The sequence below is a fragment of the Lolium perenne genome, chromosome 4, assembly GCF_019359855.2.
Source record: "Lolium perenne isolate Kyuss_39 chromosome 4, Kyuss_2.0, whole genome shotgun sequence".
Classification (NCBI taxonomy): Eukaryota; Viridiplantae; Streptophyta; class Magnoliopsida; order Poales; family Poaceae; genus Lolium; species Lolium perenne.
The window spans coordinates 43280782-43287453 of NC_067247.2; the positions used below are offsets into that span (position 1 = coordinate 43280782).

A 6672-nucleotide genomic window follows, 5' to 3' on the forward strand; every position below is an offset into this window, starting at 1 on the left:
GCGACACTTGTCTTGCTGATGTACAATATTTACATTAGTTATAGAAAAAATCCAGTAAAATACATGTGGGGTTTATTCTATTTGTTACAGTGTGCTTTTACAGAAACATGGTAATTGACCTGGGCACATGGTAAAGACATTATCAATGCTTATTTTGACATCTAGGTGTGTATAAGATTTTGTATTTGTGAAGTGGAAGGCTGGAATCACAATTTGATACAGTAACAAGTTGACTAAAGGGAAGAATTTTTTACTTTCATAATGTTGAAATTTTCAAGTCAAATTTTGATAACGAAATAAATCTTCATATGTGCCGACATCAATAAGATGACTCATAGTTCTTGTCTTCAATGGTTTTATTTTCACCTTTTTTTTTCCTTGCGACAAGATTTTTTTTATAAACACACTCCACCATCTTCTATATCAAAGCATTGCAATTTGAAGGTTCAAAATTTTATCATATGTTAGTATTCCTCCAAAGTTTTGAAGCATGTTTTTAGAAAAATTCTCATAATGAACGGGCGCAGCAAAGCGCGCCTTAATGGTCTAGTAGAAGGGTAAGACAGAATCATATTGTCATCGGAACATGGCCTGTCCGTTCTATCCGCACATTAGGATGATTGTCAAATGACCTGACGCTGATCCATTTTGTGGCAGACCACTTCTCACCCTCGACTACTAGCACAATGCATCTCAAATGACGACTTCTTGGATCTGTTGTCGTCCTAACTTAGAGACTGAAGAACTGTAGTGCATCAGTTTTCTTGACTTCACTGCAAGAGAAGAGCACAACCTTTTTTCGATAAAGGGAATATATTAATATCAAAAGATATCAATTACATCCAGCCTCTGCAACAACGCACCACCCTAATGGCACTACGGATGCACACAGCCAAAAGAAAGGAAAAGAAAACTAAGAAACAAAAGTCCCGCTATAGTATCTCGGGCCTAACAACAGCAATATATCCACCGCCATGAAAACACCTGAATTACAGACTCTCAAAAAAATGACGCCTCCAAGAAGGGAACAGTGCTCAAACATCGTCGTCGCCCGATCAAAGATCTTAGGTTTTCACCCTGAAGATAGTCCCCACTCTCAAAACAATGCCTCCACCAAGGTAGGCACAACCAGTTAAAGCCAGACCTTGGGTTTTCACCCTGAAAGATAGGACTCTGCGCTTCACATGTGTTGTCGCCCCCACTTTCATACCGCTGTTGTGAAGCCCGGACACCAAGCAAGCCCCTCAACAGCGCGGAGACTTGAACCTCCCTTAGCTAGTCCTCCCCTCCAGCCTTCATGAAATTCTCTTCTTCCGACTTTCATCATGGATCCACAGTCACTTGATGTCAACACAGAAAAAGAGCTTCGCGCCGCTCCCTCCAGAACCAAACGGACGGAATAAACGCATGGGTGCGCACGACCGAATACCTCCGATCCAGCAAACTCCAAGCAAAGCACTGCTACATTCGCCGGCGAAGCCTTCCGGAACTCAACCCTTCGGCCAGATCACGAGTCCAGGCCTCCGGTAGGTCCTCCTCTTCACGCAAGAGAGGCCCTAGGACCGCCACCGTTATTCAGGTCGGACCCCCACGTCGGCGACCATCCCGGGCTGGCCAACCCAACCCTCCACCGGCGACACCATCGCCGGCTTCCATGCACCTCCATCTCACCGCCGGATGGCGGTGATAGATCAAAAATCCACCACCACCAACCGCAGACCGACCCTCTCCGGCGAAGAAGAGACCACCTCCGCCGTCGAACCCAAGGCTGCTGCCCCGGGCGCCCTCGTGTCGCGGAAGATGCCCGTGATCGCCTCCACGTACCGACGAGAGGCGGGGATGGATGGCATGGCACAGACCGAGGGCCTGGCCGCTGTCCACCACCAGCCCCTGCCGGAGTGCTGCGGGAAGCCGACGAGAGGAGGGAGACCGCAGCGCTGCCCATCCCAACCGCGCCGGCCGGTCCGCCATGGGACAGCCGATGGGAGGAGGGCCGCCGCCGTCGCCGCCCATCCCACGCGCGTCTGCTCCGCCATGCATCGAGGAGGTGGGATCCGGCCGCCGATCTCCACGCAGCGACGAGGAAGGGGCCCCGCCGCCGCCACGCCCTGAGGGACTTTGCCCCGGTGGCGCTACCGGTGGCAGCGGCGGCGGCGGAGGGTGGGGTGCGGGAGAGGTTAGGGTTGGGGGTGCGGGGGTGCGGGAGTGTTAAAAGTAGAAGAGCACAACCTAGTTTTAGGATAAGCCTTTTATCTAAAACTAGATCATGAAAGCGCGCGTTGCGGCGCCCGTTCAGATTAAAGAAAATGATATACATGGTGTATAAAAGTATTGGTGTTACCATCTTAGTGAAAAAAAATATGTATGCTGCATCGTGATATTTAATCAAACTCTCAAATATACAGTTTGTGTACGGTGTATGTAGGCATTAGGCATGCATAACTGCACGATACATGACAATATAAATTTGCTAATCTAGGGAAAACGTAATTATTGGTAGATGAAGGCGCATGATAGGTTCTTCCCATCCTAGTAAAACAAGAACTTCATGAAGCAATGTCTCATGAGGCACTCATGAGCAGTTTCTTTTGGCTAGATGGTCGGTCTGTTGCTGCACTATAGTAACAATGTAAATTGCCAAATTGGTACATGAAAAAATATGCGAACTTAAACAAAATAATGCCACTCAAAAGGTGGTAGCAATTGAACTTGTCGTTCCATTCTTCTTTCTTTGGAGACACAACGTCTTCACAGACTTTTGGGGACTGTTCAACCAGGGACCTTGCTGTGGCAGGAGTGAATCATCACGAGAGAACAGCACCATTAACTATAGGAGACAAAGGAGATCAAGTACATAACGACAGGGTCTTACGATATAATTGACTTACCATGGATAGAGGAGGAGGCACCTCTGCTGTGGTAGGAAGGGAGTGCAATTTCATTTCTTTAGTTCCAATGGAGTTGGAGTACTGGCCATCTTCAGATTCAGTCTGTTCCAGAAGTAGACATTTCAGGATAAGAAATGTGAGAAACTAAAGGGAGAACTAAGGCATAGACATATACTGACCAAATTGTTGTTGCTAGTAACACCCGGTGGACGTCCTTCTAACATGAGCTGCTTAGTTTGAGTAAGAAATCTTATTGGAGAATGGAGATTTCAAATTTTAACGAGATTAAGACTCATGAAATCAATATCACACCAGTATAAGAAATTGCACCTAGAAAGATAGGTCATCATAATGTACTCCTTTTTCGTTAACACTAAAATTTTTATCTTCTTTGCAAATATAGCTGAGAAAGTCATAGGAAAGTAAATTTGAATCTCACTCGTACTGCGACTCGCAACCAAACACTGTTCCTGCTGAAATCCAGTTATAGAATAAGTATATCTTGGGAAATATTCCAGTACCTTAGGCTGGACCTGATCAGCATAAACCTTACATACACAACACTAAATATGTTTTTTGCTGATTGCACAAAGAAATCTCGAACAAGGCATAACCTTCCTCCCTGAAGCTGGGATCTGAACTTGTCTGCATGATCCATTCATACCTCTGCATACATTTTGTTCCCCTGCATAAAGTTTTAGTAATGAACACATAGCTCTATTGATTTGAGTATGTAAGCACATGCATAGATGTATGTGAAGAATAACAGATATCTTTTAGAAGAAAATTTAAGTCTGGCCAAAAAAAGTGAAGTGCACACAGTTATACGACAGGCTTTACCAGCAACGATAATTTCAGCAACACACATACTTTGCATAGTATCAGAATCAATAGTGCATATTATTCCAGAGGTAAGAGAAGACAGTTCGTATTTACTTTAATTATATATACTAACTTTAGTGTTGAAGGCAAGGATAACATTGGATTAACTTACTTTAATGCTCAAGGCAAGGATATATACTGGATGAATGATGGAACTCTTTTTATTAACTTGGGGTTTAGATCACTTTGTAGTGTGAAATAAAACACATTATACGGACTGGACTGATGGGTTTGCAGTTATCCAATTTTCTAAGATGATTGTCCCTATGCAGTTCCATGTACTAAACCTGTAATGATTGAAATCCTCCAACCATACGATTTTCTCAATTTGAGAGATATTAATCCAAATTGTTCTTTTCTACAGAAGGTGTACGTGGCTCATTCAGAAAAGACATCAGGATACCTTCTGTACTAATGGGGTGTCACTATAAGCAATTACGTTGAGAAATACTTGACATAACTCAAAGATAAACCGTGGGAAAACATAAAATAGGCTGACACAAATACATGAGCCATGCGTCCACATACTGTGCCACACAACTTTTGCTTGGATTCAGATCCGACAGATAAACAAAATCAGCCTGTAATTAGCATGTGTTAATTATTAGTAATATCAGCATGGAACGTGCAACAAACATTAGTACTACTGACGTATATCCCGTGATATACAATGGTTATGAAATACTGAAAAGGAAAGGCAGCAGATTAATACATGTCATGGGAAAAGGAAAGGCAGCGGGCAAATGATAAGAAATTGAACAAGTTCCACCCACTGCAGAACAAATTTGAAGGAAACAACAGATTAAGCAACATATGAGTTAGAAGGGCCACAATTGCATAAACGGATGTACCTGTCCATTAACCATGTTTGCAGATGAAGGTCAATAGGTTATACAATCCCTCTGAGCAGTTTGTAAATACAAATCCCTGATGTTCATTTAATCATGATATACATGTTTACGAATCACATAGAGGAAAAGGTAGGTCGGGTACATATAAAGATCCAGTAGATGTAAATATTTGCTAAAACTAAAAAACTAAATAGTATGAAGCTAATTTAATTTGAGAAATAAATAATAAATAATGTAAAAACAGTGCTACAAGTGTACCTGTCCAACAGCCATTGTCAAATAATGAAGGTCACACAGTTGCTCTGAGAAATCCGTGAATAATAATCTGGAAGAAACGAAGATGACAATCCCTGGAACAGGTAAGAATATGTCATTTGGCTACCCAATTTTCACCAATGTAATCAGAGATCAAAAACAAGATTGCAGTCAAGCAGAATATAAACCTAAGCAACGAGCATCTCCAATGAATAATGAGATGGTAGTAGTGAGGAAAGACAAGGTGTTGTGTCCACATATTTATATCAACGAGAAGGGAGAACTGACAGTAACGCGCCGATTAATTTTCATAATCACAGGACGGAGAATAATTAGAGGAATGATGAATGGGTCGAAATTACCACCATGAAGCCATCATTACGACGCCGTCAGAGACAGTTAACACGTCTTGAAGGAGAACCGTTCTTCAGATTCCGGTCATGGGCCTGTACTCGAACGGGAAGGAGAACCGTTCTTGTGATTCCGATGATGGGCCTGGTAACCATTCTTCCGATTCCGATGATAGACTCGTGTTGAGGGAACCCACTCGACGGCCTGCAAGGAAATCAAACTTGGCTGGCGCCGTAGCCGGAGAAGATACAAAATCGGTCAACGTTACTCTAAAATCCAGCTAAAACAGAACGAAAAAACAAAAAAGATGGGGGAATCCATAACATACCATCACCGCTGACCAGGGAGTGGGAGTAGGAAGCGAAGGCGGAGGAAGAGTGGCGGCGCAGGTGAGGAGGATTGACGGGCGGAGGACCATAGGCGGCACAGCGTACGAACCAGGAGGAAGAAGATGGATTTTTTTTTCTACCACCTGTACGTGAGGCTTTGTTTCCAGCCCAAAATACATAGCCCGGTTAAACCATTTCAAGGCCCGAGTAACGTGGTGTGGCCTAACACGATCCTAGGAGTAGCAGCCCTAGAACGAAACGGGCCTATAAGGGCCTTTTTAACGGGACAAATCGGTAGCAATGCCAGGTCGGGGCGGGAGCCGTGTTTTAGACCCTTAGATGTCCGATCGGACGGCTACGGGTGTTAAATCGCTGTGCAAAGGCCCTGATGGTTCCATTTTACTGTTACTTAATTATAGTAAACCGCCTATGCTGATAAAGTCACGTTACAAAGAGAAAACATACCTCTTGACATCAAGAAGCTAATGTACCTGCCAGGCCAGATCTTGCGCGCTCGGACCACGTTTCATCCTTGGGTTGTAAATGTCTTCTCTGAAAGAATGCGTCAGATCAGTTAACTTGCTGTAGTGGAAAATTCTAAATAATCTTTGAAGTATAATGATACAATTAGCATTTGGAAATATAGTTACTCCACCCTTTGTCACATATGTCCGGTACATCAGAACAGTGGCAACTAGATGACACACTTTGAATTTTCTTTTTTCCCCTGAAGGATTATCTTGACTGCTTCAGTTTCATTTACTGAAAAGGTTGCCGAGTAGTAATTTCAGCATTTTAAGGCATATACACTTGGACTTGAATATATTGAAGTTGTGTTCATGTCTTGTATACGCATGGTTGATCAACTAATGCATAACCTGAAGCTTTTCCCCATTTTTATTGACATTACTGAAGCGAGAAAATAAAGGTCCAAGTCTTGTGGTATATATTTTATGCATCCTTTACTTGAGCCGTAATGTTTCAAAGATTAGCAGTTTTTCCTAACAGATTTAGTGCTAATGCTTCAGTAGACCCCCCAAAAACAAAAATAGAGCTTAAGATAGTCATTTAGAAACAAGGAATGAACTCATAACTCAAGGAGTAAGTAACATCTCT

At 43.1% G+C, this 6672-nt stretch overlaps 1 long non-coding RNA gene across 8 annotated transcripts; it reads right to left on the reverse strand.

Annotated features, from left to right (window-relative positions):
- Positions 1-2375: 2375 nt before the first annotated feature.
- LOC127292319 (uncharacterized) lies at positions 2376-5709 on the reverse strand. Of its 8 annotated transcripts, none has more exons than XR_007845082.1 (7): positions 5556-5709; positions 5239-5452; positions 4880-4971; positions 4622-4697; positions 3068-3573; positions 2889-2990; positions 2376-2785 (listed from the first exon to the last, which is right to left on the reverse strand). It is a non-coding gene; the product is annotated as an uncharacterized lncRNA (long non-coding RNA). The 8 variants fall into 8 exon arrangements; XR_007845084.1 differs by having other exon boundaries at positions 3068-4351; XR_007845085.1 differs by having other exon boundaries at positions 3068-4697; positions 5242-5452.
- Positions 5710-6672: the final 963 nt, after the last annotated feature.